Source organism: Vipera ursinii (assembly GCF_947247035.1).
Source record: "Vipera ursinii genome assembly, chromosome: 13".
NCBI lineage: Eukaryota > Metazoa > Chordata > Lepidosauria > Squamata > Viperidae > Vipera > Vipera ursinii.
In genome coordinates, this window is record NC_139526.1 from 11,129,352 (window position 1) to 11,152,357 (window position 23,006).

General features: G+C 44.7%; 1 protein-coding gene across 6 annotated transcripts in view; it reads left to right on the forward strand.

The window, feature by feature from the left end:
• The window catches only part of CAPN15 (calpain 15), a 108,171-nt gene that overhangs the window by 10,966 nt on the left and 74,199 nt on the right, over positions 1–23,006 (forward strand). For 3 of the 6 annotated variants that reach the window (XM_083372749.1, XM_083372752.1, XM_083372753.1), the window contains exon 2: positions 7,883–8,011. The exons of the other annotated variants lie outside the window; for them this stretch is intronic. The gene's annotated coding sequence lies outside the window, so the exon portion shown is untranslated. The remainder of the gene's footprint in view (positions 1–7,882; positions 8,012–23,006) is intronic. 6 annotated transcript variants of the gene reach the window in all.

The following is a 23,006-nucleotide window of genomic DNA, read 5'->3' on the forward strand; positions in this document are numbered from 1 at the left end:
GGCTCCGTGGCGGTCATAAGTTGAGGACTACATGTATGGCATTTCCTATTGTTGAAGGAAAAGTCTTCATCGTGGTTCAGTCCAAGCCGGGAGTAAACAACATGGCGACTGCTTTAGGAAGAAGGTTGCAGTTTGTTGAAGAGGAGAGCCAGACAGAAAGATGGCTCTGGAAGAAAAGAGAGCGAGCACATGTAGGGAGTGGGTTTTTATACCCTCTGGAGCCTTTTGCTTGGAGTTGTTTCCTGTTCCTATTTGAGGCTTTGTATTTCCTGTGTCATGTATTTTGACCTGAGTCTGAGTGTGCCCCTTTGGCATCTGTGGCTTAATCTTATTATGTCCTGTCTTAGAATTTGGGTGGGGTATGTAGATTTTAGATGTCTTTGTGTTCCTAAGCTTCTAGCTGGAGGGCTCCAACTTTCCTGAATGGATTATCTGTTGCAGATTGTGTGGGGTGACAAAGAGACACACAGCAGACTAAATGCAGTTTGGGTCAATGCAGAAGAAGGAAGATCAGGATTGCAGCCATCTTCATGCCTTCATCTCTATGTTTGGGACAAAAGATATTGTTGAAGGAAAAGTCTTCATCGTGGTTCAGTCCGAGCCGGGAATAAACAACATGGCGACTGCTTTAGGAAGAAGGTTGCAGTTTGTTGAAGAGGAGAGCCAGACAGAAAGATGGCTCTGGAAGAAAAGAGAGCGAGCACATGTAGGGAGTGGGTTTTTATACCCTCTGGAGCCTTTTGCGTGGAGTTGTTTCCTGTTCCTGTTTGAGGCTTTGTATTTCTTGTGTCATGTATTCTGACCTGAGTCTGGGTGTGCCCTTTGGCATCTGTATTATGTCCTGTCTTAGAGTTTGGGTGGGGTGTGTAGGTTTTAGGTCTCTTTGTCTTGTTAATCTTCTAGCTGGGCACCTCCAACCTTCCTGAATGGATTATTACATCGGCATTTCTACAGAGCTGGTTTCTGCTTGGGGGAGGGAGACTTGGGGCTATTAAGAAAAAACTGGGCATGCTTTTCTGCCTCTTTAAGATCCTTTGAGGAAATATAATATTCTGCCCTTTTAATATTTCCTTCTCTGGGGGGGGGCTGACTTCCCACACTATATTGTCTTAGGCCACGCTCTCAAAGATGAAAGCACAGGTAGTCCTCAATTAACAACCATTCATTTAGTGACTATTTGAAGTTAACAACGGCTCTGAAAAAAAGTGACTTATGACTGGTCCTCACACTGATGGCCATTAAAGTATTCCCACGGCCAAAATTCCGCAGACTTTTATATATTAAGGAGGGTTGCAGCATCCCAGCCTCCTGTGATCGCCATTTGCAACCTTCTCAGCAGATCCCCAACCAGCAAAGTCAATGGGGAAAGCCAGATTCGCTTTAACAACCCTGTGATTCTATTAACTGCTGGGATTCAATTAAGGACCATGGGGGACAAAAAAAATGGGCACCTGCTTTGCTTAGCAATAGAAATTCTGATTCCAGTTGTGGTCAACTTGTATAGGAAGATATTTCTCCCTTCATCAAGCAGACCACATTTCCCAAATGTTTATTTAGTAGCCCACGATTGCGGTAAGTTTTAGAAACCGCAGACTGACCTAAAGAGATTTTGAGGGAGAGTTGTTTCCTCGTTCATTTTGACACTTTGTACGACTCAGTTTCTGCAAGCAGATATACATATAGACCAGGGGTCTTCAAACGTGGCCCTTTTATGACTTGTGGATTTCAACTCCCAGAATTCCTCTGCCAGCGTGTCTGGCTGAGGAGTTCTGGGAGTTGAAATCCACAAGCAGCGGTCTTCAAACTTGGCCCTTTTATGACTTGTGGACTTCAACTCCCAGAATTCCTCAGCCAGCATGCCTGGCTGAGGAATTTTGGGAGATGAAGTCCACAAGTCATAAAAGGACCAAGTTTGAAGAGCCCTGATATAGACACTTGTAACACCTCGCAGCAATTGCTTCTAAGGTAAGATTGTCTGACCACGCGCGGGTCTCTCATCCTATTCTTTTCCCCTGCGTAGGATTGCTTTTAAATAAAATAAAATTAGCCACATTTCTTTAAACTGCATTACTTTATCCCCACTTGAATTCCCCCCCCCACACACACACAGACACACTTTGGATTCTATGGGTACAGGCTAGAATTGGTGCTTCTCAATCTTGGCAAGCTACGTGGACTTCATCTCCCAGGATTCCTCAGCCAGCCAGGGAGCTGAAGCCCACCCATCTTAAACCTGCCAAGGTTGAGAATCACTTGGTCCAGATCAGGATCTAAGACAGCCTTGCAAAGACAGGCAGCCCTCGACTTGCAGCAGTCCATTTAGTCACGGCACTGAAAAACGCGACTCGGGACCAGTTTTCAAAGTGGCGAATTTTGCAGCATCCCCATGATCGCGTGATCAGAATTCAGAGGCATGGCAACTGGTTCGTGTTTACGACCGTTGCCGTGTCCCCAGGGTCGCGTGATCCCCTTTCGCGACCTTCTGACAAGCAAAGTCAGAGGGGGGAAGCCAGATTCACTTGACGACCGTGTCACTAACTTATCCACCGCAGGAACGATCATAAAATGGGGCAAACCTCACTTAACAAATGTCTCACTTCACAACCTAAATTTTCGGCTCAGTTGGCGTACGTTGAGGACTACCTGTATCTACCGGGTTTCCCCGAAAATAAGCCCTAGCTTGAGCCTAATATAAGCCCTACCTCAAAAATAAGCTCTAGTTTTGGGATGAGGCGCACACCTAAAAATCAAGCTGGGGTGAGGGTGGGGGAACGGAGCTATTCCGTGCAACTCTGCACCCGCTTACTGTTGCAGCCAGGCCCCTCCTGCACCAACGCCTGCCTCCCTCACTGGCCCACTTTTTCTGCAATCCGCGCGTGCATCACCCCTGGCCTCCATTTCGCCATCAGAGGAAACCACTCTGCAACCGAGAACCGAGCTCCGGATTGGCTCCTGTGGCGCCCCCTCCCCAGCCTCCATTTTGATGGCAAAATGGAGTCCGGGGGCAAAGCGTGCGAGCGGCAGTGAGCGGGCGCAGAAAAAGTGGGCCACTGGGCAGGGCTGTTGGTGCCACTCCTGCAAGGTGAGACCATGGAAAAGACATCCTCCAAAATAAGAGCTTGATGCCTCTTTTGCAGGCAAAAAATAAGACCGGGTCTTTTTTCAGGGAAACACAGTATATATCCCTCCTGTTCTGTACCAGCCTGCTACCGGCCCTGCAGAAAAGGCAGGGACAACCCCTTTTACAAGAAGGCAAGAGGCTGGAATTAAGCCTGCCAAATTTATTGATACAAAAACAAACAAGACACAAACCAAGAAACAGGAGCTTTTCAAGCGGTTGCCTTCAGCAAACCAGCCCTCCCACGCATTCCCCTTTTATACAGTTTAGGGCATGGCTTCTCTCTGCCTCCTTCCGAGGTGCCCCATTGCCTTCCTCTGTTTACTCCTGATTGACTGCCTCCTGCGTCGGGCGTCCTTGAACAGGGCCAGCTGTGGGTCGTCTTCATCCACGCTGTCAGGCTCACACAGCTGGGTCTCCGTGGTGACCAGGTGGGAGGGGCCTGGCTGAGGGCTCTCATCAGCAAGCTCTTCAACACCCCCCTCCTCCTCCTCTGAGTCGTCCGACCCAACTGCCAAACCCACAGGCTGACCCTGAATCACAACACCTCCATCCATCCATCCCTCTCTCTCTGCCTCACTTGTATGGAATTCCATCCACTTTTCTGCAGGCACTCGTTCCCTGGGGCTCAAGTCCATACTCGAAGTAGCAAAGGGCTAGTTCAGAAGTTTGCCTTGTTTTCAGAATCTGCCGCTGATTTGCAGTGGCTATAAACATTCCCTCCGCATTTATATGCTGTACAACATTTTTCAGACGCAGACCCAGGATAACCATTTAAATGTAAATGTTTTGCTGACTTCCAGAAAAGAGAGACCCTCCCCAAAGTCTATAAGTTCTCCAGCAACAGCCCTTAGCTGTTAATATCCGTAGAGTTTGTGGCATAAAAAAAAACAAAATTAAAAGGCTATTTTTCATTATATCTGTTTACAGTGCTGGTGAAAAGCCAGGTAGTTGGGGCTGGAGTAATGAAAAACCTGTAAGTGCTGAGAATTAAAAAAAAATCCTTCTAAAATACAAAAAAAAGAGCCAGTTTGGTATGGTGGCTAAGATTTATTTATTTTTATCCCACCGTTATTACTGTATAAGTAACTCAAGGTGAACAACCTGCCTCCAGAAGCGGTGAATGCTCCAAACACTGGAAGTTTTAAAGAAGAGACTGGAACAGCCATTTGTCTGAAATGGTATAGGGTTTCCTTGGACTAGATGACCTCCGAGGTCCCTTCCAACATTCTTCTTCTTCTTCTTCTTCTTCTTCTTCTTCTTCTTCTTCTTCTTCTTCTTCTTCTTCTTATTATTATTATTATTATTATTATTATTATTATTATTATTATTAAATGTACATAATACTCCCTTCTCCTGTTCTCCCAACAATAATAACCTTCAAGGTGGATTGGGCTGAGAGAGCGTGATTGGCCCAAAATCACCCAGCTGGCTTTTGTGCCTAAGGTGCGACCACAACTCGCATCTCCTGGTGATTGGCTTCACGTCATCCAGCTAGCTTTTATGCCTAAAATGGGACTAGGAACTCCCAGTCTCCGGTCGATTGTTTCCGTGGTTTTCCTGCCTAAGGTAGGATTAGAACTCACCATCTCCTGGTGATTGGCTCCAAGTCACCCAGCTGGCTTTCGTGCCTAAAGGTGGGACTAGAACTCAATGTCTCCTTGTTTCCAGGCCAGCATCTTAACTACTACACCAAACTGGCTCTCATGCCGAACTAAAAACGGGGAGCTGTTTTTTGGGGGGGGGGACTTTGGTCTCATCTCCCAATCCATCTTTCAGAGATGGGGCAAAAATTGGATGCGGGAGTATTACGTATGCCGCCTGGAATTGTACACAAATAAAGGAGGAGTACAGAAGGTCAGCAGTTTGGCAGGTCGAATCCCGAGTGCCGCGTAGCAGAGTGAGCGCCTGTGACTCGTCCCAGCTTCTGCCAACCTAGCAGTTCGAAAGCACGTAAAAATGCAAGTAGAAAAATAGGGACCGCTCCGGTGGGAAGGTAACAGTGTTCTGTGCGCCTTTGGCGTCTAGTCATACCGGCCACATGACCACGGAGACGTCCTCGGACAAGCGCTAGCTCTTCGGCTTTGAAACGGAGATGAGCACTGGCCCCTAGAGTCGGAAACGACTAGCACGCACGTGCGGGGGAACCTTTACCTTTACCTTTTACAAATTGTAATCGATAAAATGGAAAGGCCATCACAAGGCCAGCTTGCAATAAGCCAGGAGTCTCCAAACTTGGCAGCATTTAAGATTCCTGGACTTCAACTGCCAGAATTCCCCAGCCAGCCATGCTGACTGGAGAATTCTGGCACTTGAAGTCCACAGGTCTTCCAGTTCCCAAGTTTGAAGACCGGTGGGACTGATACTCCTGCTTTGAAGGCTGAAAAGCTGGCCTGAATGAGCATCTCCACGCCTGTGCATTTAACTGAGATTACAGCCTTGCATCCCGCAGTGTCTAGATTGGAAGATTCGTGCTTCCATGAGATGAGGTTTTTGTTTTGTTTTTTACTTTCCCATGTCTCCCATTTCCCCTTCTATGCTGGGGTGTGCAATTATTATTGCCTGTTTGCCCTCGCACTTCACTTTAGGAAACATTGGGGGCCATGCTGTGTGGGCTGCTGTCGGGAACGTGTCTGTTGCTATGGGAGCAAAGAAGAGCCTTGGTCCAGGTAGCCCACACAAGGAGCTTGGAGGAGATGCCTGAGTTTTAAGTGGATGGCCGTAAAACGGGATCGGGAACATGAGTTTATGTGTTATGTGTGCAGGAGTCCCTGCCATCTCCTTCGCAGTTTGAGTAAAAACAGTGGTTGAACTTCAAGAGGTGGAAGTGGAATCTAGCCTCTTTCCAATGTCCCCACAGTAACATTTGCCCAACGAAGATGATTAGGGGATTGGTGGTTAAACCATACGATGAATGACTGTGGGAACTAGGAGTGTCTAGTAGGCGATCAAACCGGTCATTCCTAGAGGAGATCAACCCTGACTGCTCTCTAGAAGGCCAGATCCTGAAGCTAAAACTCAAATACTTTGGCCACCTAATGAGAAGGAAGGACTCACTGGAGAAGAGCCTAATGCTGGGAAAGGTTGAGGGCAATAGAAGAAGGGGACGACAGAGAATAAGGTGGCTGGATGGAGTCATTGAAGCAGGAGGCGTGAGCTTAGATGGACTCCAGAAGATGGTAGAGGACAGGAAGGCCTGGAGGAACATTGTCCATAGGGTCGCGATGGGTCGGACACGACTTCGCAACTAACAACAACAGTCCAGTGAAGAGAAGGACTAAGGAGTAATATGATAGCAGATTTCCAGAATTTGAGGGGCTGCCACATAGAGGAGAGGTACATCCTCTTCTCCAAAGCACCTAAGGGCAAGACGAGAAGTAACGGATGACAGATTAACAAAGAGAGAGAGAGAGAAGCAACCTAGAATTAAGGCGAAAGTTCCTATAAGCGTGAACAATTAACCAGTGGAATGGCTTATTTCAGAAGTGGTGGGTGGTCCATCCCTGGAGGTTTTTAAGAAGAGATTGGACAGCTTTTTGTCCAGAATGCTATAGGGTCTCCCACTTGGCCAGGGGGTTGGACTAGAAGACCTCCAATGTCCCTTCCAACTCTGCATCACCTGCACGATAGTCTGCCTAACTTGAACTGTAAAGATGAAATACACTTTTTCACTCCGATGGTTCTGAATGACCTTGGCTTTCAGTGCCCATCCTTTTCAGCTCGCTTTGTTTCCTGAAGTAGCAGTTGTCCTTCCATAAGGGACGAGAGCTCTTTTCCTCTGCAGTGACTTTCATGCCTTTGGAGTACTTTTGCGGAAGTTGAGAATTGTTGCCCTTCGTGCTGTTACCAATCTGTCTCTGGCTTGCTTATCTTGGCTGTCAGGAAGCAGCTAGTCTTTCAAAGCTGTCTCAACAAGAATCCACAAGTGATGGGAACTCATAAAGTATGAGGACTTGTGTCTGGCTTCATTTGCCCAAAAGGCAATTTACTACCTGTTGGGAAAAGTTGAGGTTCTTGCGTGACCTTGGCATCCATTCTCAAAGGAAATGGCTGAAATTCCAAAATACAGGAGATCCCCCGGTTTCTGGATCCCCGGTAGATAATCCATAGATTTAATTTACATTTCCCGATACTATTAGAGTAATCCACGTGGAACCATCTCCTTTCTTCTGATAGGAACATGAGGTTGTTGACCTTGTTTGGTTTCACTGATGCTCACGCCTAGCTGTGTGGCCCGTCGTTTATGTTACTGCTGGTTTTCACACACTACAAAACCTGGCCACCTTGTGTTATTTATTGGAAAGGAGCTTGGCCACGTGTAGTGACCCTGATTGAACAGTCCCTTTTTCTGACGGCAATTGTGGCTGTCATCCCAGAAGGAAATGTGATTCTAATGAGATTGGCGTCTTAAGTCCAAATCGCTGCTTAAACCCTGGAGGAATTTGGATCCAACACTCTGTCTCAATCTCGTCCATCGCCCTGGGTTGTCGAAACTTTAAAATGTAGAAGGGAGATGTTGCCGGGCTCCGTGGAGGAAGGGCATGGTAAAATTCAATGAAAAAAGAAGAGAAAGATATAACTTCATTTGCAGCTGATCACTTGGGAGACTTGCCTGGGCCTCTGTGCCCCACCACCTTTATTTTTGATTCACTCACGGCGAAATAATGGATCTCTTCTGCATGCTCTGCTCGTCGTATTTTTCTTGAGAATGGAGCAAGAAATTAATCAGCCCAGCAAGTATATTTTTTGTTTTCCGTGTTACAGAGTCTTCTGGGAAAGAAAGAAATAAGGGGGAACGTCTCCTATTATTCAACACGGTTTGCGTTGCAGAGTTTGGTTCCTGATGAAAACGTCACCCTCTTTCAACCAGCCCTCTCAAATGTAGGACAGCAGGTAGGAAATTAGGACATACCGAATTGTTTGAACTGGGAAATGGCCAATAAAATTGAAAAGCTGGAGCTAAAGCTTTTTATGCATTACATAAGCCCCGGTTGCCGCAGAAGGACATCAAATGAAGACAGATGTAGCTAAGAAGGGGTCCAGTGAATTACCTTGAAAGATCTAGTTTGAGATCCTATCACCCTCATGCCCTATCTGTTCAGGATGGTCTTTGAAGTCTACATTATAGGTTTATTGAGATAAACTGCTTATCTTGTATGAATGTAGAAATTATAATACTTAATGGTAGTCAGTGTGACTGATACTGTTCTCAGCAGCCTCACTCGTAGGCCGAGAAGTGCTGCTATCTCTTTATCATATAAAGTAATTTTGTTAAATGTTACCATTCAAAAGATAAATACTAATGCAAACTAAGAAAAATTAAAAGAATAGCAAAAATAGAAAATGAAGAAAAATAGAAAAGAACATTAGTAAACAGAAACAAAAATATACAAAGAAATTACTTCTCCCCTTTACAATAAGTAGAGAATTTTAGTAATCTACCGTCTTTTTTTGTCTTCCCATATTTCATCTCTTTATTTATAAACAGATTCTTAAAACCTAGTCAGCAAAATCAAGGATTACCGGAGTTTAGCAACCCACCTGTTTTAACCTTGATCAAATAAAACAACTTTGTCACCTTTCCTTTTAACATCTTGATCTTTAATCTCTTAAAGAGCCCTGTTCACCCTTCGGGAGAAGGGCGGTATACAAATAAAATTAATAAATAATAATAAATAAATAAATAAACATAATGTCCTGAACTTTGGTTTCTTTTCATTTTTTTTAATCTTTTCTCAAAAAAAATAATGTTCAAAACTTTTATAAGTCTCTTTTGCAAGTCTAGTATATGAAAGTTAACCGGGTCGCTCTTGTGTTTTGTTATTTGTATTCCCCTTTTAATGATCAACAGTCACTTTTACTTGTATGTCCAGTGCAACATCTTTTTCCATATCATTCTTATAGCCTGTTATTTTAAAATCCATTTTCAGATCAGTCTCACTTTTGTCTGGTAAAGCTTATTCCTCTCCCATAACATCTTTTAAACAAAGTCTCCCCATAATGGCAGACATTCTTGGAATTAACTTTTGAGTCCATTGTTTATAAATATCGGTCAATATGTCCGAATTAAAGTATACTGCTCCATTTTCTATTAGTAACTCAAATTTAACTCTTTTTCTGCTTTAATTGTAATCTTTGATTCCCTTTGGTTCCCTCTAGTGACCAACCTTCAAAGTTTCATCCTATCACTTTTTAAGAATTCCAAACAATAGCATTTTCCCACGGGGAGGATTCTAATTAATTAATTTCAAAATCTGATTTGAAATCCATCTGCACCTTCGGTCCGTTATAATCAGCCCATTTGCTGTTCCAATCGCCAGCTCTTCATTTGGCTGCAACCGTAGTCTCTGCTCCTGCTCGCCATTTCTTCCCTGGAAATCCTGCTACCTTTTTTAAACAGTCTTTTGGATTTCCAGAGGTGTATTGATCTCAAATAGCGCGAATAAATAGTGCCTGACTTCATTACATTTGAATTGTGCAATTAGCAGTTACCGTGGACTTAACAGACTCAATTAATTTGGGTTACAGGAGATAAGTTTCAAGATACGTTAGTAAATGCTTACTTCTCAGGCCAGTGTAGAAGGCACAGTACTGTGGATTCAGTCCTTCTCGAATGGTTAATTTTAGAATAAAGCATTATGTGATTCTGTTCCGCTTTATAGCCTTTGAGATGTGCTGCAAAGTTCCGTCTCCAGTGCTCTTGAACATTTGTGAAGCTGCTAGCAGAAGTCACTGATTAACTCAATCTTTTCTCCAACTGATGTGGTGTTGACTTATAGCTCTACCTCTATATTCCACCGGAGAATTCCAAGGTGTGTCCGATGTTCTTGAGCTTAAATTTGAAATGGATGAGAGGGCAATTTAATAGGTTGCAAAGCCAGCTGATCTGGATGGTCCTGCACGCAAGTCCCTGGTAGCACAGCATTTCCCTGGAGAGGCAATTTACATCTTGGGATTTCTCCTGGGGGTTTCAGCGGTTAGAAGTGTTTATTTTAATGAATGCTGGCTTGTATGTCAGCCAAAGCTGGCTGGAATGGCGATGCCGGAATTCATTAAAATTGCAATTGCAATTTTAATTTGGGACTGTCCCTAAAACTCTGAAACTGCAACTTTTGGATGCTGAGCACAGTCTGAACACAGCCTGAATGCTCGGTGTCAGGCTTAGCCTATAAAGCAGTTGACAAATTGAGACCGAGTTGTCTGAATGGCCACCTTCACCAAGCTTGTCTCTCTGCTTAGATCTGTCTTGAAGGTCGTCAAGGAGGTCCCTTATCAAGTTTGCGTAAGCTCCTGAGCGAAGCTTGTTAATAGCTTGCCTGTAAACTTTGGAACTCTTTTCCAGTCGAGGCGACTTCCATAGGTCAACAGAGTAGTGTTGTAGGAAAACAAGCAGAGTAGGAGACATTCTGCATAAAGTCCTTCTCGTGCCAGTTGCGGAGAATAGTTCATTTGTAATTACGACACAGCATTTGGAAATGTGACTCCCAAGTGTATATTTTGAATTGTCCATGGAGATTCTCCATTATCCAGGTCATGGTTGTCCCAAAGGTGCTTTTTCCAAAACGCAACTGGACTTCCCTGGGTTTTTTGCCTCGAAAACATTTCGCCTCTCATCCAAGCAGCTTCTTCAGTTCTAACTTCTTGGATGAGAAGTGAAACGTTTTCAAGGCAAAAAAAAACAACACAAAACCAAACCCCAAGAAAGTCCAGTTATATTTTGAATTGTTACAGCCCTTTCTGCTGTCTACTTCTCACCTCCTTTTGCTACCTTTTAGACTCTAGACCAGGGTTTCTCACTCCCTGGGGGCGCGAGACGATATTCCAGAGGGTGCGAAAACTTGGGTTTAGAAGTTTCAAAACTGTAGTGTGTATGCATAATTCGTTGCCGTTATTTCGAACTTTGGTAAGGGGTGCAAGAAAGAAACATTCTAGGCGTGCGGGCAGCGGTGGTATTCAGCCAGTTCGCACCAGTTCGGCAGAACCGGTAGCTAATTTTTTTGTTGCCCAGGCCCACAACGGACTTCTGGAAGCGGCACCGACACAAGAGAACCGGTTGTTCACATATTTGAATCCCACCACTGAGTGTAGGGTATAGAAAAGGTTGGGATCCGCTGCTCTAGACACATTACCGTTCATCTAGAGAATGTTTTGTTCCCATAAAGTGAATTTGGCGCGTTGTTTTAATAAAGTGGTTAATGTTATGAATGAGATCCCCATTTCTTCCTGTTCAGATGCTCTGTTTTATAGCTGGTGCCCAGGTTATTTCCTCTATGTAAACATTAGCTCTCTGTAAACGGACATTTTGGCAACGTTCTTCTGCTTCAGAACATGCCACATCTTAAGTTGCTGGTCTGACTTCTCTTACCTTTTTAGCTGGATTATTAACATCTGCTCTCTTTGTCCTTTGAAACAATCCCGTGCCGTTAAAGTCTTTAAAGCCTTAGTCAGTAATACACCCAGGATGAATATAAGAGACGGACGGAAAGACTCTCACATCTAATTTGCTCGCAAAATTTACAGTTTTTTCAGCTTTCCAGACAATGGATAAGGGGGGTTAGAGGGTAGAGAGAGAAGTGTAAAATAATTCCATTTAGTAAGATTGATACTTAACAATTAGCTTTATCCCCCTTTTTTTAAGGAAAAATGGGAGCATTTAGACACAATTGTTCAAAATTCAACAAAGCATCTCAAAACTTTTTTTTCCCCTCTGACATTGTTTCATCTGCCAGATTGGATTGAGTCTGGTTCTGGTGTTTGTTGGCTTAATGCAGCATTAAAGTTTATCAGACCTATTTCATTGTTCCTTCCAGAAATAAGGTTATGCCATTTTAACACGTGGCTGTATATGGTTAAAGATGCTGAGCTTGTCAGCTAGAAAGCTGACAGCCTGGGTTCAAGACCCAAGCGCCAGGTGATGGAGTGAGCTCCCTTCCTTGCCCCAGCTCCTGCCCCCCTGCCAGCCTGAGGGAGGGGTCAAACGCGTCATTAGTCTGGAGGCCTTTTGTGCCCACAGGAGATCTAAATCCAGCCCAGCTTGGATTCCATTGATTCTGATCTAATTTGCTTTGACCGTTAGTAGTTCAGATTCTTGTAGAGCAGACATGTCAAACTCGCGACGTCACACGACGTTGCGGAGCTTTTTCGCCATTGCCAGCAATGGGGTAGGCGTGGTTTCCCAGTGACGCGTCCAGCCTGCGGGCCGGCAGTTTGACACCCCTGTTGTAGAGAGTCTCAGCGTAAAATAAGCCTATATATTCATTTGAAACTCCTGATTTCTTGTGCCTGACACTCACTTAGATGTGCTTTAGTAAGGCCAATACTTGGATTCTTGCATCCAGTTTTGGTTGCCGCAATATAAAAAAGATGTTGAGACTCTGGAAAGCGTGCAGAGAAGAGCAGCAAGGATGATTAGGGGGACTGGAGGCTAAACCATATAAGGAACGGTTGCTGGAATTGGGTATGTCTAGTTTAATGAAGAGAAGGATGAGGGGGGACATGATAGCAGTGTTCCAGTATCTGAGGAGCTGCCACAAAGAAGAGGGGGGGGGTCAATCTATTTTCCAAAGCGCCAGAAGGCAGGACAAGAAATAATGGATGGAAACTAATCAAGGAGAGACTGCAAAAGCCTGACGAAACACGTTTTTTTCCTTTCAGCACCATTCGTAGTAGCAACCTACCAGGAAAAGATGGGCAGGAAATAGATTAGTATTTATTGATAGATCTGAAGATAACTTGAGAAAGCCACCGTTGAGTGGCAGTCCTCTTTTGCTACTTAATTGAAACAGGGCATTTTTTTTCCCCCTCAACTTATCGGATCTGCTCCCTCTCACTTTGCTGCCCTTTAAAAGTTCAGCTACAAAACCCACCGAAGACTTTTCCAGAGCTGCTACGTTTGCCGTGGCTGTACCGCGCTTGTCTTTTACACCTTGCTTGCTCTTGCGCGGAATTTTGGGAGCCGTTTCTCGAAGGCTGAATCGTGAGCACCAGCACAGCTGATCTCAGAGAAGAGATGTAGCTGGCTCAGCCCTGGTGTTTTTTCTCTTGGCTGTCAATGTGCGATAAAAACAATGCTGCTTTGAACAGGCTGACACAGCCTCAGAGAGGGAAATCTACGGTCTGTCAAAGCCAGGCTGTTGCATGCAAGGCCCACCACGCACTGCTAGTATCCAGGAGAGCGTGCCAAGACTTCAGGGCTGTCAAACCTCGGCAGCTTTAGGTTTTGTGGACTTCGGCGACCAGAATTCCCCACCCAGCAAGTCTTAAAACTTTGTTATCATGTTGTTGTTTGCTAACCCTCCTTGGGGGAAGCATCCTTTCATTCCTTTCCACTCCCAAACCATCGTGACTATGGACACAGGTAGTCCTTGACTTAACAACAGTTCCTTTGGTGATCATTCAGAGTTACAGCGGCACTGGAAAAAGTGACTTACGACTGTTTCTCGCACTTGCAACCATAGCAGCGTCTCTGTGGACCAAAATTCAGGCGCTTGGCAATTGACTCACAGTTATGACGGTGGCAGCGTCCTGGGGTCATGTGTTCTCCTTTTGCTACCTTCTGACATGCAAAGTCAATGGAGGGGGAAGCCAGATTTGCATTACAGCCGTGTTTCTAACTTAAAGACTACAGTGCTTCTCTTAACAACTGTGGAATGACAGGTCGTAAAAGGGGGCAAAACCCATTCAACAACTGTCTCGCTTAGCAATGGGAATTTTGGGCTCAATTATGGTCGTACGTTGAGGACCACCTGTACATGCCCTGTGAAAAAGGAAAACCAAGCTGACTTTGGCTTAGTGCAGAGGTCCCCAGCTTTTTGGGCACCGGGGACCGGTTCCGTGGAGAAAGGTTTTTCCGCGGACCGGAGGGTGTGTGGTTTTGTGTGCTGCCTGCATCCCGCGGATGGGGCTTTGCTTGTTTGTGCGGACCGGTTGCTGGCATGCCGCGGCCCGGTACTGGTCCATGGCCCAGGGGTTGGGAACCCCTGGCTTAGTGGATTGCCAGTTGAGAAAATCAGTGCCCTGGTTCCTCCCTTGTGTTGAACTGTGATTTAATGAACCATGATTCCTTGCTTAAATAAACCAGATTAGGTTAAATCTGCATCTTCCGCCCCTGACCCAACCACCATTGCCAAGGTTCAGGCGTTTATTAACCCAATCTCTGATTTTCACTGAGCAGATCACACTAAGCCGTTGTCAGCTTTCCCATCGCTTCCTATTTTGTGATGACCGTGCTACGCTTTCTTTTCAGCAATCTGTAATAAGCAAGGCTCTGGATGACCTTAGACAAGGTGCAAGACGGGTGTCCAAGCTTGGCCGATGGGAATTCTGGGAGTTGAAGTCCACAAGTCTTAAAGTCACAAAGGTTGGACGCCCCTGGTGTAAAGAAAGGAAGATGTCAGAGGACAAAGTTGTTTGTGTTTTGCCCAAGGACAGTTCCTAATAGTCTTTCTAGGATGATCCTGATCTAATTGTGCTCAATACCATTTCCTGCAGCCTCAGCTGACATTCTTAAATCATAAAGGGTGCTGCGAATCGTAGTCCAAAATCTGAAGGGCCGCAGGTGTCTCCATCCCTAGCCTCTATTAATCTCTGTTGTAGCTGATTTTGTCTCTGCTTTTATGTACTTGAGTTGATTGTTTCTTCTGCAGATCTGATGAAACACCCAAAGCAAGATGGATCAGAAGCAGAGGCTTATTACGTGCGACATGCTTTGTGGGGATATAGAGCAGTTTTACTTGTGTATGCAGGAGAGAGAGAGGGCAAGCTGGCTGGCGCATAAGTTACTGCTATGCTGCTAATGAGGCAAGCCATACCAACCCACATGTATTTTTATTAATACCACACTATAAAAAAAAGCCTACACAGTTGGCTAATACGAACCTTCCTATATAAGCATTATCAGCTTGTTTAGATCTTGGCGCTTGTTTATCTGCAGGGAACTTATAAATGAATAGCAAACACTAAAGTGGAAAAATTAATGCTGTTTAACCCTTAAAACTCCCCAATCCCATATAGCTCCGTCAACCATTTTGTTGTAGGTGTTAGTCAATATTTTCTTATCCCTCTTACCGCACACCAGAAGCAAGGACAGACAGAACCAAGATTGTACTAACTCCCCCCCTCCCCGCACGATTAGCTTTAAGAGATTTCGTCATTCAGCTTTGTGAGAGCCCTTACTTAGTTTCATAAGGGAGCAGGCTGTGGGGTAATTGTATCGTGTGTGCTCCAGTCTTTTAGTTCAGGGGTCTCCAAGCTTGGCAAATTTACCATTTGTGGACTAGTACGCCCAGAATACCTAAGCCAGCCGTGCTGGCTGAGAAATTCCAAAAGTTGAAATCTGCAAGTTGTAAAGTTGCCACAGTTGGAGATCCCTGTTTTACTCTGCAGATTGGATTTGTTATGAGCTGGACTTAAAGGCCGTTTTTCAGTTACGACGTTTGCAGCATCCCCATGGTCGCTTGATCAAATCCAGATGTTTAGCAACTGGCTCATATTTATGACCATTGCTATGTCCCCAGGATCATCTGATCCCCTTTTGCCACCACCTGCCAAGCAAGTTCAATGGGGAAGCCAGATGCGCTTAAGCACACCGGGTTATTAACAGCTGCCATGGTTCACTTAACAGCTGTAGCGAGCAAAGTCATAAAACGGGGCAAAACTCACTTAACGTATGTGTCTCACTTTGCAACATCAATTTTGGGCTCAGCTGTGATCCTAAAACCCAGGACCGCCTGTACTGTATGATGTAAGTTAAGCTTTTCACTGAATGTTGGGTTAAAAAAAAAGATCCATGGTGAACAAATCCCCTGGAAATCATGGCCGTTATTTAATTAATTGGAGGTACTAAGCAAGAAGTTTCACTTTTAAATTCCAAGGAAGAGCCTTTTACTTTGCCTGTGCTGGCTTAAGACAAAAACTGTTAACTGTCAGCTGACTCTGTTACCAATCCGTTCCTGAATGCTAAATGCTTCTTTCTGCAATCCTTTTGGTGTTGAAGATGAATTCCATCCTGCCAAATGATTATAAAGCCTGGGTATTAATGCAGTTATTGCAATCTTAATGATCCTCCCCCTTCTCTCCCTGTGTTTGGGATTATAATGTTCAGATCCCTAGGGAATCCTTAAATGCTACTAGCAATTGGCAGGGGAATTCAGAAATATAAATACACACACACACACACACACACACACACACACACACACACACACACACACATATATATATATATATATATATATATATATATATATATATATATATATATATATGCTTTTTGTGGCTATTAAAAAAAACGCCCATAGATAAAACGTGCACAATACTTCTGCCTTAGGCTCACGACATAATTAAAACTGTATATTTTTTTAAAAAGAAATAAAAATAAAACCATCTTCTGCAGTCGGTTGTAGCTGCACACGCCAGCAAACTTTACAAAAAGAGCAGTGCGGCTTAAATGGGAAACGAATCAAGTCAGAAGCTGTCGGATGCCTGTTCAGTAATGCTCAATAGCTGAAAGCTGAATGTCCACGAATTCAAATGTCCGTCTTGCCCTTAGATAGTCCACATTTCACTTTCAGAGAAATATTTCCATCAGGACAATGGACAAACCGTAGCACAAACTGGCAGAAGATTGGCAGAACTGTTCATCCATGAACACCAACTGGCAGTCAACGGGCATGATGAAAATTCTTTAATTTCACAACATACAGACGGATTTAACCCTAGTTTCAACTGGGGAAATGGGACGATCCTAGACCAGGCCAAATCCACAAATGCCAAGGAATTTCTAGAAGCCTGCCACTCTGACAAATCAGCCATCAATAGACACGTAGACATGAACAACATCTGTAGACTGTGCAAAAGAGACGATCAACCAGCCCCAGAGAGAAAAAGACTCCATCACTTCTCCACCAGTGATCAGCACCCAGATCAGCCTAGATTAACTCCAAGGTCAACTTCAGGCCAACAATCAAGTAAGCAACACCCCAATCAAGAAACTGCCACAGAGCCCTTAGTAAACAGCCCAAACAAAGAATCCCTAAGACCACCTTCACCCACCCAGACAGGCAAGACCCCAGAATATAAACCGACCGCAAACCGCACTCCTTACTAGCACTGATGATGTTACCTAGTTAGGGTCATGAAATGTCTGCAAGAAAACAAGCGAGCTCAGAGAGCACTAGGGACCCCTCATATTTCCATTAGTATGGGATGGTGGGCTTTCCAATATCTTCCTTTTAGACCAGGGGTCTTCAAACGTGGCCCTTTTATGACTTGTGGACTTCAGCTTCCAGAATTCCTCAGCCAGGCACACGTGCCTGGCTGAGGAATTCTGGGAGTTGAAGTCTACAAGTCATGAAAGTTGCCAAGTTTGAAGACCCCCTGTTTTAGACTGTGTTTTTTTTTGGGGGGGGGGCTATTCCAGCCCTTTGACATGAACAGTCAGTTGGATATTCAGCACTTTGAGCTATAAATAACGTTTCATCTTGGTTTCCAGGCAGTCCTCGACGTAGAACTGCAATTGAGCGCAAGATTGAGGTTGCTAAGCCAGGCGGTTGTTAAGTGAGGTTCGCTCCATTTTACGATCTTTTTTTTTCGCCACCCTTGTTGAGTGAACCACCGCAGTTGTTGGTTATGAAGTGAACTGGCTTCCCCGTTGACTTTGATTGTCGCATCAGGCAATCGCGTCACACACACATACACACACACCAGGACGGTGCGACCGTCATAAACACAAGTCGGTTGCCAAATGGCTGGATTTCGATCACGTGACCACGGGGGATGCTGTAACAATGGTTTAGTGTGAAAAAAAAACGGTCCTAAGTCAGTGCCGTTTCAGTGCCACTTCAGAGTGGCTTGGCTCAGCTGGACACGGCTTGCAACAGGAAATCATGATCCCGAGTGAGCCCTCTTCTTCTTTTCGGCTCCTCCCCGATGCTGAGATAAGTGATAGGTCATCCCTGGCCTTGAAAAGACAAAGCATCAACTCGACTCGGAGTGTTGGTGTCTCCGAGCAGCTCTTGCTTGCCAGATTATAACAAATGGGAAGGGAAAACTGCTTCCCTCATCAACTCAGCTGCATCCTCCCGGCCTCAGCGAAAACACCGTTAGGAACGATTGCTTGTCTGTTCCAATAAACAGAGCTTGTTTCCATCGTAGATCGAGCGGGCTTAAGGTATCGAACCTTGGAACCTACTCAGCATGTCACAGGGAAAAGGGGGCACTGGAAAGCTGCTCCCGAATAGTAATGTGCCAGACGTGCAACGCCCAGTGCGCTCACACAGAGAGAGCCTCCTCGGGTTGCCGTCGGCTAGACAATGTCGGCTGGCGACCCCCAGGGGGAGGGCCTTCTCTGTGGGAGCGCCAGCCCTGTGGAACCAACTTCCCCTTGAGCTTCGGACAGCCCCGGATCTTCAGTCCTTTCGCCGCGGCCTTAAAACACTCCTTTTTCATCAGGCTGACCTGGACTGACGACAGGGATTTTTAAAATGTTTTTTAATTTTAACTTATTAATTTTAATTGTTTTATTGGGGCTGTTAGTTTAATTCTTTTTAGCTTTTACATTGCTGTATTTTTATTGTTGTTAGCTGCCCTGAGTCCTTCGGCATATAAGTCCCAAAAATAAATAAATAAATAAATAAATAAGTAAGTAAGTAAGTAAGTAAGTAAGTAAGTGCTATTTCCAGCTCAGGAGCTGCTACTGGGTTGCACTGAGTAACCTGGTTTGTAAGCTACCTTAAGAGGATCTCAAAGCTTCAGAGCAGCATGCAAATATTTGCCAAGAAATGAATCTATTGGCTAACCTTGGCTTGCTTACCAGCCGGTTGCTGCTTCTGTGTGGGCTGCCCTTGAGTATGCTGCAAGGGGGTCATAGGCTAGCTGTTCTGTTTACAAGTCGTCCTCAACTTGCAACAGTTCACTTAGTGGCCGTTCAAAAGTTACGACGGCCCTGAAAAATGTAACTTACGGCTGCTTTTTACAGTTACGACCTTTGTAGCATCCCCATGATCACGTGATCAAAATTCAGCCACTTGGCAACTGGTTCATATTTATGACCGTTGCCATGTCCGAAGGTCACGGGATCTCCTTTTGCGACCTTCTGGCCAGCAACTTATCAACTGCAGTGATTCACTTAGCAACCGTGACAAGAAAAGTCGTAAAAGGGGGGAAAACTCACTTAACAAATGTCTCGCTTAACGACAGCAATTTGAGGCTCAATTGTGGTCGTGAGTCAAGGACTCCCTGCGTTTTGTTTGGGAGCTCAAATCCTGGAATCCTGCAGATCAGCTTTAGATGGGACTGTCTAGAAGGGCTTCTCAGAATTGTCTGCCTGACGTTGGAGAATTGGGACTTTTGCATAAAAGCTCCAACTTTGGGCATTGGCTCACCTCCCGTCCTAGAGTGACTGGCTAAGATTGGCTGATGGGCTGCCCCCAACCTGTGAAATGTCCCCCTTCCTCTTCACACATTGTGGAAAGAATAGAAGTCGGAATAGAAATCGGAATAGAGTAGAGTACAGAAGAGAAGAAATAGAGTGGAGTGGAGTAGGAATAGAAATAGGATAGAAATAGAATAGGACTAGTGTAGCATAGAATAGAATAGAATAGAATAGAATAGAATAGAATAGAATAGAATAGAATAGAATAGAATAGAATAGAAATAGGAAGTAGAGAGTAGAGAGTAGAGAGTAGAGAGTAGAGTAGAATAGAATAATGGAGTGGAGTGGAATGGAGTAGAAATAGAATAGAAATAGAATAGGAGTAGTGTAGCATAGCGTAGAGTAGACTAAAATGGAATGGAATGGAATGGAATAGAATAGGAATAGAATAGGAATAGGAATAGAAGAGAGAAGAGAAGAGAAATAGGAATAGAATAGAATGAATAGAATAGAATAGGAATAGAATAGAATAGAAATAAAAGAGAAGAGAAGAGAAATAGGGCTAGAATAGAATATAGAATTGAATGGAATAGAATAGAATATGGAATGGAATGGAATAGAATAGGATAGATAGAAATTCTGTTCAAGTCAATGGGGAAACCAAATTCACTTAACAACTTTGTGACTAACTTAACAGCTGCAGAGATTCAGTTAACAAAATGGTAAGAAAAATCATAAAATGGGGCAAAAGCTCACTTTAACAAATTTCTCACTTAGCAGCAAATTTTGGGCTCACTTGTGGTCGTAAGTCGAGGACCACCTGTATTAGCAGTCATCGCAGCCACCCAAACTCCTGGTGGCTGCTGTCACTGTTTTAATCCAAAGAAGCGATTTAATGCGGCTGTTTCCTTTGTGGATGCTTTTTGGGAACCAGGAAGAGCCTTTTTAAAACACGGGATTGGAAAATGTCTCTGTTTCCTCTCTTTGTAAGTGCTTTTGTGGGGGAGGGCAGGGAACTAATTCAGAGAATAGGAAGGAGGAAATGGATTCATAATAGATCCGCGTATTTGCTCTAGAAAATGCTCGTGCAGGCGTAATTAACTGTAACATTTGAAATGTGGTAATTATGCATTAAAACCACAAAAGAAAGGAAAATAGGTGCTTAACTATTTGTTTCTATTAGTTAAATCCCCCATTTGTCTTTTTTTTAACCCCATTGTTATTGCTGCAGCATTGGGCCTCCCAAACTAGTTTAATTCAAACAGTGATTTATTTCATTATGTATATGCGGAAAAAGCCAATTCTTCCCTCCATGCACATCCTTCCTAGTGCAGGTTTTCCAAAAGTGAGTTTTTCTGCATTTCCCTTTACTGCCTGTTAAATTTTTTGCCAGTGCCGTTTTGATCATTCCCGATCTCGGTTTGGCCCCCTCCGTTCCCCACGTCTTTCACAAACCGCTGAGCCCAAGTCTTTGAGTAATGCTCAGCTCTGCCTGGGGTGCTTTCCTACTCATAGCCCCATCCAAACGATAAATCAGCAAACAAACTGCAGTGTGACAGGTGTATAATTGCGCAGGGCCCGTATGGTTTTTACCTGTTCTATTCGATTGCTATTTCAAGATAGATTTGCAGTTAAGACATCACAAGGATGAACATTGGAAATAGGCAAATATCGTCCGGTGCTATCAAAAAATCATTACAGTTATTTATCTCTGGGTGTCGTCTTGCTCAATAAGTCACTGCCATACAAATGCTCCTCGACTTCCAACCATTCGTTTAGTGACTGTTCAAAAGCGACAGTGGCTCTCTAAAAAATGACCAGTTTTCACACTGCTGACCATTGTAGCATCCTTGTGGTCACGTGGTCAAAATTTGGCCTCTTGGCAACCGGAAGCGGCCAAATTTTGACCACGTGACCACAAGGATGCTACAATGGTCAGCAGTGTGAAAACTGGTCATTTTTTAGAATGCCACTGTCACTTTCAACCTTCCCAGCCGGCTTCCGACAAGGAAAGTCAATTTGTTTCATGACCACATGATTCACTGAACAACTGAATAGCAGAACAACAGTATAATAGAGTTGGAAGGGACCTTGGAGGTCTTCTAGTCCAACCCCCTGCTCAGGCAGGAAATCCTGCACCAGTTCAGACAAACCGTTGTCCACTCTCTTCCCAAAAATGTCCAGTGATGGGGCACCCACAACTTCTGAAGGCAAGTCGTTCCAACTGCAGTAATTCGCTTAACAGCTGTGCCAAAACAGCTGTCGCAAAATGGGGCAAAGCTGACTTGACACCCGCCCTCGCTTAGCAACAGAAATTTGGGGCTCATTTGTGGTCGTGAGCCGAGGACTACCTCCGTTCCTGTTTTGTAAAGAGTACGGCATGTAATTATGGCTCGTAGTTAGCTTAAGTTCCGTACCAGCTGAGTTAAGCTTGATTCTCATCTTAAAGACGAGGGATTCAGCGTCGTTTCCTACCCCGAAAATTCTCAGCATCCTCTGTTTAATCTGGAGCAGCAGATTTCGGGCTTGGAAAGCCGCCTTGGTGAGCAGTATTTGCGGCTTCCAGCTTAGCTGAGGTTATCCTGGGTCTATTTACAGACCCTCTCCTCTGGTGTCCTGCGCTGCGACGAGCTTTTCCAAACAGCATTAAAGTTGTTTCTTTCCCCCCCCACACACCCCATTTTCTCTCCTTCACATCCTTTGCGAGCTCCAATCTGGATCCCGATTTCCTCTTGGCGGGAGGAGCCGTATCTCTGCGGTGCTTCTGGCAACGGGTTGGACAGAATTGAGCCACACGCTACAGGATAGCCAGTTTGTTTGTTTCTCGACTGACTTTTCCTTTCGTCAGACAGGCTGGCTGGCTGGCTGGCTTTGCCAAAGGAACGGAAAAAGTTTCTCAGCGGTGTTTGTAGGGCAACGCACCGCAATGCCCAGGGAGTTTTATCAGGAGGTGTTTTATTTATTATTTAGATAATTTATATAGCCGCCTACTCCCTCACAGCGACTCCAGGCAGCTTACAAGCAGTTAAAACACAAAACGGGGAAAAATAAAAATAAACCACAATACCCCCTCTCCCGGCCACAGCACGCGATTAAAGAAGCCATTTAAAGCCCGCTAGCAAAACCAGGCCTTCAGGGCCTGACGGAAGACTGTCAACGTGGAGGCCTGTCTAATTTCTGCAAGGATGATGTTCCAAAGGGAGGGAGCCACCACGGAGAAAGCCCTTCTTCTGGGTCCCGCCAGGTGGACCTCCTTAGAGGATGGGGACCACACAACATTCTTTGTCTCCTCGCTCTAGTGGGTGGGGTGGATGTGAACGGCAAGAGACAGCCCCTCAGATAACTTGGTCCCTGATTCTGTCGCCCACGAGGAAGATTTGCGGCGTTCGTTTTTGTCTTCTTTGTCCTAAAGTCTAATCCAGTGGCTGACTAGGTCCGTGTTTTGTCAAATGAAGCCGCCTCTGAGCAAGAGTGGAGTAGTTGGGACGCAGAGTAGCAAAACTTCCGGCAAAGCAG